General features: G+C 38.9%; 1 protein-coding gene across 1 annotated transcript in view; it reads left to right on the forward strand.

Moving 5' to 3' along the window:
- The first annotated feature begins 536 nt into the window (after positions 1-536).
- Positions 537-11961, forward strand: part of PIAS1 (protein inhibitor of activated STAT 1) — a 127239-nt gene continuing 115814 nt past the window's right edge. The window contains exon 1 of the mRNA XM_023764590.1: positions 537-555. The gene's annotated coding sequence lies outside the window, so the exon portion shown is untranslated. The remainder of the gene's footprint in view (positions 556-11961) is intronic.

An 11961-nucleotide genomic window follows, 5' to 3' on the forward strand; every position in this document is an offset into this window, starting at 1 on the left:
CACTGGCTCTTAAAGTTTCTTTCCAAAAGTGACACATGCACGTGATTTCTTTTCACCTTTTTAGGCCAAATTCAGTCACATGGTCAGGATTAATTTCAAACGGAATGGGGAAGTACAATCATACCATGTGCTCAGGAGACAAGAACCAAGGTATTTGTGAACAGCCATTAAGGACTACCACCTTCCCACAACCAAAATTCCCTCACTCACACTTTCTCAAAGAAGTTAACCCCAAAGTCCCATTCTAGTTGGACCTTTAATTCTGACACTGTTTGTAAGATAGAACAAGGGTCTCAAGGTCTGGGCAGTTCTAAATGTTATGTCTTGTTAAATGTTAAAATGTAACGTATATTTTGTAGATGTAGTTGTAAACAGGAAGAGCTGGCAGAAGGCAACCGAAAGAAAGTAACCAACTGCTGAGATGAAATCAACATGTAATTGACCAAATAGTCTATATAAGCAATAGGAGGCAGAGGTTCTGTCTCTGTTATTTGCTGTGTGTGAAACTGCCTTGCCACAACCTTAATCCAGCAAAGCCTTCATTACATCCTTGAGGTAAGGCAGAGTTTACATCATTTTATCTTTTTTTTTTTTTTCAATTTGTATTGAGAAGGAGTCTGTCTTCCCTCTCGGCAAGTCTCTGAATATTTGGACTTTTTCTTTTGCTTTTCATCCCTATTTGCCAGTTCTTTTCTCTCTCTGTTCTCTCTTTCTCTCGTCTTTATCTCTATCTCCATCTCTCTCTCTCTAATATCTTCTCAAATACAACCAACATTATGTTTCCTTACTGCTTCTTCTAGAGCTGTAAGTTCATTGGGCACATAATCTACTTTCTTTTTTTAAACTTACCTTTATTGTTGAAAGTATTACAAATGTCCACTCCTCCCCCACCCCCACATGGACTTCCCCTCTACTCTTCCCCCTCCCCCTCCCAGGCCTTCACTGCACTATTGTGTGTGTCCATGTATATGTATATGCATATAAATTATGTGGTTAATCTCTTCCCACTCCCCACCCCCAAGCCTTCCCTCTGAGATTCATCAGTTTTCCATGCTGCTTTCTCTGGATTTATTTTATTCATCAAATTATTTTGCTCATTAGATTTCCCATCTGAGTGAGAACATGTGATACTTGTCTTTCTCTGACTGGCTTATTTTACTTAGCATAATACTCACATAATCTACTTTCTAGGTTGTTCATTGTAGTCACTCAAGAACTTTGGCTGAGCCTTGGCTGGTGTCTCTAAGTGGTTAGAGTGGTGGCCCTCCCACTGAAAAGTAGCTGGTTTGATTCCTGGGGAAGGGTATGTACCTGAGTTGCAGCAGGTTCGACTCCCAGCCCCAGTTGGGGAGCGTGCAGGCGGCAACCAATCAATGAGACACATTGGTGTTTCTTTCCTCCCTCCTTTCCACTCTCTCAAAAAAAAAAACAACAAAAAACAAAACAAAACTCTGGCCCTAGGCGGTTTGGCTCAGTGGATACAGCCTCGGCCTGTGGACTGAAGGGTCCCAGGTTTGATTCTGGCCAAGGGCACATATCCGGGTTGCGGGCTTGATCCCCAGTGCGGGGCAGGCAGGAGGCAGCCAATCAATGATTCTCTCTCATCATTGATGTTTCTATCTCTTTCTCCCTCTCCCTTCCTCTCTGAAAGCAATAAAAATATATTTAAAAATATATATATACTCTGGTGAGGATTAACCAAAAAAAGAACGTTGGTTGATGGAAGCTCCACTTCAACAAATGCTTCCACAATTATCACAGCAAGAAGGGGGACCTGGCACAAATGCCTAGAAGTTACACATCTTCCCTCTCCTAACACTTTTGTATTGAAAGCAAATCACATGGGCATACCTAATCTGAAAAGGCCTGGGAAATGTTCATGTTATTAGGTTCACAGAAAAGAAACCCCTAGGTATTTAATGACCATCACAGGTGTTTTGTTTTGTTTTGAGGGTTTATTGCAGTGAGGTAGACCATAGGTAATAATAATAACCTTCATTATCCATATCCCTGGGTCTCATATTTTAACTTTAGCACTGCTTCTGCTACCCTATTTTTATGGTTCTAAGGATAGGTCACTATATTCCGACCCACCTGCAAATAAAATTTAATTTTACTTTAAAGCTGATTAAAAATACCAAATCCTTGAGATTGAGTTTTTTCCACTAAGTCAAAATATATTATAATTGGAATATTTTCTTATTCTCCCTTTCTTACCTGATATTTCATTTTGCAATTCTATTAAAGACTGAAAACCACAGTTAATAATGTGTTTTTGCAAGAGGATCAAGTCAGAAAAATTGTTAATGTTTGTCTTTATTAAAAATAAAAGTTTTTTATTTTTATTCAAAGTAAGAAATGGCTTAGTTTAGTTTACTGAAATAATGGAAATTCTTAAAATTGTGGTTCTCTACTTTGCTGAATGATAGAATGTTATTGAGAAAGAAAATTGAATTTTTTTTTTTAGCAACTAAAAGGTTATATAAATATCTGGGCATATTTGAGAAGAAGCAACATGAGGCAGCTTTCTAACCTTTCATCCTGAAATTAGATCCTAGGCCTATCTTGACGCTGGGCTCACTAAATGCAGACTTCTTAATCATGGGTTTAAAATGCCCTGACAACAGAATATCTAGACTTAAACATTTAAGTGAAGATGGCTGTTATGAAAACCCCTTGTCTGTGAAGAAACAGACAAGACAGCAGAGCAGTAAGCAAAGGAGGCATTCATTCACTCACTCATTCATTCATTCATTCATTCATTCATCTGGCATTTATTGAGTACCTGTTATATGTCAGGCCTTGTTCTAAGTGCAGGGGATACAGTGGAAAACAGACAGATATGAAACTTCCCTCCCACCAAAACTCCCACAATGAGAAATTTCTCCTGTGAGGTCTATTATAACGGAGGTGACTTAGACGTGGGTCAGTCAAAATAGGGCAAATGTTGGCTACAGGTGAAATAAACTCCACCAGGTACTGTCTTTAGATAAGAAGGCATCTCAGAGAAAGTAACGTTTAAGCTGAGCCAAGCCATGTTCCTTTCTTTCTCCTAAATTTGCCACCTTAGAGTTTTAATAAATGTTTCCTTGATGACTGACGAAGTTGAGCATCTCTTTAATATCTATTGGCCATGTGCAATATGCTTTTTTTCCCTTTTTTCTTTTTCTCAGAGTGAGAGGGAGAAAAGGAGAGAGAGAGAGAGGGAGGGAGGGAGAGAGAGAGAGAGAGAAGAGAGAAACATTGATTTGTTGTTCTACTTAGTTATGCATTCATTGGTTGCTTCTTGTATGTGCCCTGACTGGAGATCAAACCTGCAGCGTTGGTGTATGGAGACAATGCTCTAACCAACTGAGCTACCCGGCCAGGACTGGAATATGCTCTTTAGTGAAGTGCCAGTTCAAGTCTCTTGTCTATTTGCTCTATTGGGTTGTCTGCTGCTTATTTCATTAAGCTGATTTGAAGGAGTTTAATAAACTTCTAGTATACTATTCCAAATGATCTCTTGTGCTGGATACATGTATTTCAAAAATCTTCCTCTATTGGCTTGCCTTTTCTCTCTCTTAATGGTGTCGTGTGATGAAGAAAAGTTTTACGTTTTAACATACTCCAGCTTATTGTTTTCCTTTGTGGTTGGCACTTTTTGTGTTCCATTTAAGAGATCTCTGCCTACCTTAAAGTCATGAAAATGTACTCCTATGTTAACTTATAAAAGATCTATTTACTTTACATTTCATATTTAGATTTATGACCTACCTGGAGTTTCTATATATGATTTGAGGAAGGAATCAAGATTCCCTTTTTTTTTCTAAATGATATCTAATTCATCTATATCTGTTAATAAAAAGACCTCCCCAACTGTCTCTAAAATATTTCTTCTGTTCTACTTATCCTTGTGCCAATATTACAGTGATTTAATCACTCTCGGTTTATAATGTCTTTTTTTTAAAATATATTTTATTGATTTTTTTTTTTTTTTTTTTACAGAGAGGAAGGGAGAGGGATAGAAAGCCAGAAACATCAATGAGAGAGAAACATTGATCAGCTGCCTCCTGCACGCCCCCCACTGGGGTTGTGCCTGAAACCAAGGTACATGTCCTCGACTGGAATCGAACCTGGGACCCTTGAGTCCGCAGGCTGACGCTCTATCCACTGAGCCAAACTGGTTCTGGCTATAATGTCTTGATATATGATATTGTGAGGCCTCCACTTAGGTTTCCTGAATCATTGCATTTCTATAAATATTAGAATCAGTTTATTAGTATCTACAACAAACATACCAGGATTTTGATTGCAATTATATTCCAACTAAATATATATTATTTCGGGGAGAACTGACATCTTTATAATATTGAATATTCAAATCTATGAAAAGAGTATAATCTCTCTACTTATTTAGGGCTTCTTTAATTTCAGCAAGAGTTTAATCTTCAGTGTAGAGGTCCCTTTTTAAAAAATGTGTTCCAAGATATTTTTTTGTTACTTAAAAAATGTTAAGTATAATTGTCACCTTTTTCTGAATTCCATTTTCTATTTGTTTATTGCCGATAATCTAGAAACATAATTGATTTTTGTTAGCCTACCTTACATGCAGTGAACTTGATGAATTCAATTATTAATTCTAATACCGAATAATTTTTCTGAGAATTATTTTCCGTTTTATCCATGTACAGTCATGTTCATTGTGAATAAGTTTTAATACTTCCTTTCTAATCCTGATATTTTCTTCTACTTACCGTAGCATCTTTGGCTCATTCTCATCAAAAGTAATATTTTACCATTAACTGTTTTCTGTAAGTTTTTGGTAGATACTTGTTCTTATACAATGGAGTTCCATTTTATTATTAGTTCACTAAGGTTAGTATCATAAACAGGTGTTACATTTTTATTAAGGGCTTTTTTGGTGTTTGTCAACATGATCATATGATTTTTCTTTTTTGTTTTTGTTTCTGTTAATGTGGTGAATTAAAAAAGTTTTTCAAACAATAAACCACTTTTTGTCTTCCTAGAATAAGTGCCTCTTGGTTATATTCTATTATACTTATACTAGAGGCCCTGTGCACAAGATTTGTGCACTCGGGGGGTGGGAGCGTCCCTCAGCCCAGCCTGCGCCCTCTCACAGTCCAGAAGCCCTTGGATGTCCGACTGATGGCGGGGAGCGGGCCTAAACCAGCAGTCGGACATCCCTAGTGCTCCCGCCACCACCTCTGTGCTTGCCAGCCATGAGCCTGGCTTCTGGGCTTCTGGCTGAGTGGCACTCCCCCTGTGGGCAGCTCCTGCATTGAGCATCTGCCCCCTGGTGGTCAGTGCGCATCATAGCAACCGGTCATCCCCCTATTAGGTCGATTTGCATATTAGCCTTTTATTATATAGGATGTTGCTGAATTCAATTTGCTAATATTTTGCCTAGGAGTTTTGCCTCCATGGGAATGAGAGAGAATGTCTATACTTTATTTCTTTCTTATAATATTCTTGTCAGGTTTTGTTTTCAAGGTCCTGGCCTCAGAAAGAGTTGAGTGTGCTATATCTTTTCCTACTCTTGGGAAGACTTTGTGTAAGATTGGTTATTATTTCTTCCTAAATTGTCTGAAAAATTCACAAGTGAAATCATCTGTCTAGAGTTTTCATCGTAACAAAATTTTACATAATGAATCCAATTTCTTTAATAGATACAGGATTCCATTTTCTAGTTCTTCTTGAATCAGTTTTGGTAAATTACATGATTTATGGAATTTGTTGATTTCATTTAAATCATCAGCTGTTTTGGAATCAGGCTGTTCATAGGATCTTTTATTATCTTTTTTAGTGAACAAAGGATCTAAGGTGGTCCTTTGTTTATTCATGAGAATGACAATTTCTCTTTTTCTTGATCAGTCTTATTATGGGGTCACCAATTTTATTAAAATTTTCAAAAAGCCAACTTTTGGCTTTATTGATATTCTCTGTTTTTATTTGTTTCAAATTTTATTTTTGCTCTCATTTTTATTATTTGCTTACTGCTAGCTTGAGTTGGATTTGCTATCCTCCTAATCTTTCTGAGATGAAAACTTACATAACTAATTTTCAACCTTTTAATTTTCTGATATAGGCATATGTAGCTATAAATTTCCCTCTGTTTACTTCTGTTATGGTAAATTATATAATACAAAAGCTTCTACTTAAGACTGCAGGGGTAGGGAAACTTTTTCTGCATATCTATAACATCATTTGAGGGCCATACAAAATTATCAACTTAAAAATTAGGCTACTATATTTGGTCAAACATTTAATTAACTTACCCCTAACACCTTGGCAGGGCCAGACCAAATGATTTCATGAGCCTTATATGGCCTGCGGGCCGGACATTTCCCACCCCTGCTTAAGAGTTAAACAAATTCAGCAAAGATGTGAAATACAAAATCAATACCCCCAAATTAGTTGTATTTTTATACACTAGCAGTTAACATTTTGAAAAGAAAATAATTTCATTTGCAGTAGTATAAAAAATAAATTTCTTAGGAATAAATTTAACCAAGGGATTCATAAGGGATATTATATTGGTCTGTAGTTTTCTTTTCTTGACTATTTTTGTCTGGCTTCAGTATCAGGCTAGTGTCTATCTTATAGAATGAGTTAGGAAATATTTTTTGGAAGAGTTTGATAAGGATTGTTGTTAATTCTTCTTTAAAGGTTTGCTACATGTAACCAGTGAAGTTATCTGGTCCTGGGATTTCTTTGTGAAGAGGATTATTTTTTACTGATTCAACCTCCCTACTTGTTACAGGTCTATTCAGATTTTCTATATCCATGAGTCAGTTCGGTAGATTATTGTGTTTATAGGAATTTGTCCATTTCATCTAGGTTACACAATTTGTTAGAGTACAGTTTTTAATATTATTCTCTTATAATTCTTTTTTATTTTTGTGAACTTGATTGTAACGTGGACTCTTTCATTTCTGATTTTAGTAATTTGAGTCTTCTCTCCTTTTGGTTTTGTTGTTTTTCTACTCTCTCTTTCATTTACCTCCACTCTAACCTTTATTATTTCCTTCCTTCAGCCATCTTTGGGTTTAGTTTGCTCTTCTTTTTCTAATTCCTTAAGGTATACAATTAGATTATTGATTTGAAATTTTTCTTCTTTTTTACAATGATAAATTTCCTGTGAGCATTGCTTTCATTGTAATCTAAGTTTGGTATGTTGTGTTTTGTTTATGCTTGTCACAAGGTATTTTCTAATTTCTCTTGTGATTTCTTCTGTGATCTGTTGGTTGTTTATGAATGTATTGTTTAATTTCCACATATTTGTGCATTTTCCACTCTTCTTTTTGTTATTGATTTCTAGTTTCATTCCTTTGTGGTTGAAAAAGTTATCTTGAATGATTTCAATATTTTTGAATTTATTAAGACTTGTTTTGTGGCCTAACACATAATCTGTCCTGGAAAATGTTTCATGTGTACTTGCTTCATATATTTTGGGGCTCTGTCATTAGGTACATATATGTTTGTGTATGTTATATCTCCTTCATAGCTTAAACCTTTTATCAACATAAATGTAAATGAGTTGAACTCTCAAATTAAATGACAGAGGTTGCAGAATGGATTTTAAAAACTTTTTATCAATATATGATGTCCCTTTTTGTCTCTTATTATCCTTTTTGGTTTAAAATCTTTTTTGTCTGATAATGATATAACCAACCCAGTTCTCTTTTGGTTGCTATTTATATGGAATATATTCCTTCCTCTTTTACTTTTGTTTGGTGTAATATATTTTTATTGATTTCATAGAGGAAAGGAGAGAGAGAGAGAGGTACATCAATGATGAGAGAGAATCCTGCACACCCCCACACTGGGGATCAAGCCTGCAACCGGGCATGTGCCCTGACCAGGAATCGAACCGTAACCTCCTGGTTCATAGGTCGATGCTCAACCACTGAACCACACCCGCCAGGCCCCTCCTTTTTACTATCAATCTCTTTGTGTCTTCTTACCTAAAGAGTGTCTCTTGTATATGATTGGTGGCTTACTGTATTGTCCATATAGGACAAGGGCTTAGGGTATTTGGCAGGTGTGGATTGGTGGTCCAATGTATAGTCCATATAAGGTACATGGTTAGTCACTCAGGTATTTCTGGGCTGCAGGTTACGTCATACTCCGCCCACCAGTTGGGGTAAGGGAGGATCTATCAGTATATAGGTTACAAATGGATCAGGGTTTTATAATCCATTTTGACAGGCCCTGGCTAGATAGCTCAGTTGGTTAGTGTCAACTGGATACACCAAGGTAGCACGTTTGACCCAGTCAGGGCACATATAAGAATATGAATCATATATGAATGAATGCATAAGTAAGTGCAACAACAAATCAGTGTTTCTCTCTCTCAAATCAATTAAAAACAAAACATAACAATAAAACCCATTCTGACATGTCTTTTTTTTTTTAATCGTCACCTGAGGATATTTCCTCCACTGACTGCTGGAGAGAGTGAAAGGGAGGGAGGAGGGGGAGGAAGGAAAAAGAGAGAGAGATAGAGATAGAGAGAGAAGCATATATTCACTAACCTCCCTCTAATCACATTTGGTCTTTCCAACGACAGCTCCCATCAGGAAGGACCTAGGAGCCCCACCCTGAATCACCTCATTAGCATTATACTCAGGTGTGTTGGAAAGGGACTCACTATGAATAACAAAAGACAATCCTATTAGGAAATTCCAAGGCTGTTAGGAGCTCTGTGCTGGGAGCCAGGGACAAAGTAGATAATTTTTTTGTTATACCACAGTCTCGATTCTAGAGTCTAGAAGACAAAAGTGCCTAAGGCCACAGAAGTCTGTGGTTCTGTCAGTTGAGTAGCCTGATGGTTGTGGAGATCCAGTGAAATGGGGCAGGCTTGGTGTATGTTTTAGAGGCAGACTCAGCTGGACTGGCTGATGGATTCAATGTGAGAAGTGAATGAAAGAAAGGAACCAAGGGTGATTTCCAGTTTTTTATTTGAACAACTGGATGGATGATGGTGCCATCCACTGAGAATACTGGGAAAGGAGCAGGATGGGGGTAAAATCAAGGCTGTTTCTCTCTCTTTTTGAAGATATTTTTATTGATTGCAGAGAGAAAAGGAGAGGGAGAGAGGGATAGAAACATCAATGATGAGAGAGAACCCATTGATTGGCTGCCTCCTGCAGGCCCCCACTGGGGATAGAGCCCGAAACCGAGCATGTGCCCTGACCCGGAATCGAACCATGATCTCCTGATTCATAGGTCAATGCTCCACCACTGAGCCACGCCAGCCGGGCTCAAGGCTCTCTTTGACTTGAGTTTGAGATGACGGTGAGTCATAAAGTAGAGATATTAAGCAGCTAATTGGGTTTGTGAACCTGGGTTATGGTGGAGATGTCTATGCTGGACAGAAATGTGAAAATCAGCAGTTTAGAGACTTAATGTCAAGGAGTTTGGATGACATCACCTGAGAGTAAAACAGAGAAAAGAAGCAAGTGAGGACTGAGCCTTGGAACACCGCAACATTTAAAGATTGAGTCAAAGGAGAGAAATCAGGGATTTTGAAAAGAAGACCTGTTACCGATTCAGGTTACTGGCTGGGATCTTGATTCTCATGGATGCAGAAAAAATTTTAAGGTCAATGAAAATGCAAGTAAAGCCAAGTGGGATTTATTGAAGAGACACTCAAAGTGAGGAGCGGGCCAGTTGAGGTGCTACCAGGACACAGAGGAGACCTCGGTTCTTGTCTTCTTGAAGGCAAGATTTCCATCAAGAGACAAGGTGTGGAAAAGCAAGCAAGGATTTATTGGTTGTAGCAAAAACATACTTAGTGCAGTGAAACTAGGAAGGACATAGAAGCAGCAGCAGGAGAGCCTCGGCTGGGCTGTGTTGGCTCACTGGGAAGTCAGAGAAAAGGGGGAACATGGGGCCTTGGAGACAGGTTCAGGGGCTTAGCCCAGGACAAGCTGCCACTGCCCATTGCTCCCCTGGTTGCCAGTCTCATGGGGTCCCTTAAAGGTTAGGGGATATGTGCATGGGTGGGAGGGGGTTAGGATTAGGGTTCGGATTAGCTTTATGCTGATGTACCATAATGAGATTTATTTTCTTAATTTGTCTGTCCTGGGGTATGGTTGGCAAATGGCACTTAATTGGATTTCTGTTACCTGCCTGCCTGAGTAGGGTGATTTAAGCTATTTACTCTCTGGTTGGAGATAAGTGCAAACCATTTATTCTTGTGCCCTTGGTTAAGGGAAGATACAGGATTTACCAGGTGGCTGCACATTGCTGTTTCAACCATCTGTCTCAGTTTCCCTATCTCACTTGTCCTGGAATTTCCCTAACTTCTTACTATTCTATAACAGACCCAGTGAGGGAATAGGAAAATCCCAACAGTGAGACGTTGAGGGAAGTTCAGGGGGGAACGCGTTTTAAAAGGAAGCTTGTTACTTGTTTGTAGTTCTGCTGAGAGGTCAGTTAGATAAGAATTGAGAACTGGCAATTGGCTTTGGAAACATGGAGATCCTCAGTAACCTCCACAAGTGATCTTGATGAGGGAAGTCAAAACTGGATCAGAGTAGGCCCCGGAGTGAAGGTGAAGTGAGGAAGTGGGAACAAGCACTGTAGAGAGAGCTTAGAAAACCTTTCGAGAATTTATACAGTGAAAATAGCAGAGAAACAGGCAGTTCATAGTAACCTCAAATTTCTATGGTATATGAGTTGTTTTGATGGTGAGAAGGGAGTCTTGTTTTGCTTTTTTTTTGCATGAGGTCTGAGGCAAAGTTAAGAAGCAAAAAGTAGGGGCTGGGGAGGAGGTATAGGGGCCTTTAGAAGAGGAAAAGGTGTGAAATAATTCTTTTATCGTCTACTTAAATGTTAATTTAGTGGAGAAAGCCCTCCCGGGATGAAATACATGTCCCCCCTTTTTCTCTCGCTGGACCATGTGCTCTTTTCTGGGACAGATCAGCAGTTGTAGTATCTTTATTGGTTCACTGGCCTGCTCCCCGTTAGAAACCTACAGTTGGGCAGGGACTTTGTTGTAATCTCCCAATGTACACAGAGCCCTTAGAAATGGGGCCTGCACAGATAAGTCATTCTTGATGAAACAAAGCGGTAGTTAATGAATGTCTTCAGAATTGTGTCTTAAGCCCTCCATCCCTCTTAAGTGCTTGTTTGGGCTAGACCAGTGGTTCCCAACCTTTTTTTGGCCATGCCTCCCCTAAGCATCACTAAAATCCTGATGCCCCTTCACCCTCTCTCCCCTGACACATAATTCTTATTCAAAAAGTGAATGCTTATTCACGTGGAGGCAGCCTAAAAGGCCATTAACTTGGTCTAAACACGCTTCCAAAGACATATGGCATCCATGAAAGAGAAAAATAAAAGGACGAAAGGATAGTTGAAATACTGAGGAAGAAATCACTAAGAAATTGTTTTAAAAAATACAAAAAATTCACTGTTAACTCATTCTCGAATAGCCCCCCTTAAAATCAACCCCCCCACCCCCGTGGGGCATGCCCCGCACCTTGGGAACCACTGGGCTTGACCCTTTTCCTCTCTGAGCTTCATTTCTAAATACAGACGCATACACCATGGGCATTGCAATCGCTTCTCCGCCTACCTCCCTGGGTTGTCAGGAGGAGGATCTGAGCTAATAAGCCTGGAAATGTTTCATCAAGCAAGTGACCTCTAAACCAGCGGTTCTCAACCTGTGGGTCTCGACCCCTTTGGGGGTCGAACGGCCCTTTCACAGGGGTCGCCTAAGACCATCGGAAAACACGTATATAATTACATATTGTTTTTGTGATTAATCACTATGCTTTAATTATGTTCAATTTGTAACAGTGAAATTGGGGGTCACCACAACATGAGGAACTGTATTAAAGGGTCGGGGCATTAGGAAGGTTGAGAACCACTGCTCTAAAGGAAGGGATTGTTATTTTTAAGCCCAGGGTACCCTGTCAGGTAGCAGGTGCTGATGGGGGAGGAGGGCAT

This window comes from Myotis lucifugus, unplaced genomic scaffold (assembly GCF_000147115.1).
Source record: "Myotis lucifugus unplaced genomic scaffold, Myoluc2.0 scaffold_338, whole genome shotgun sequence".
NCBI classification, from domain to species: domain Eukaryota; kingdom Metazoa; phylum Chordata; class Mammalia; order Chiroptera; family Vespertilionidae; genus Myotis; species Myotis lucifugus.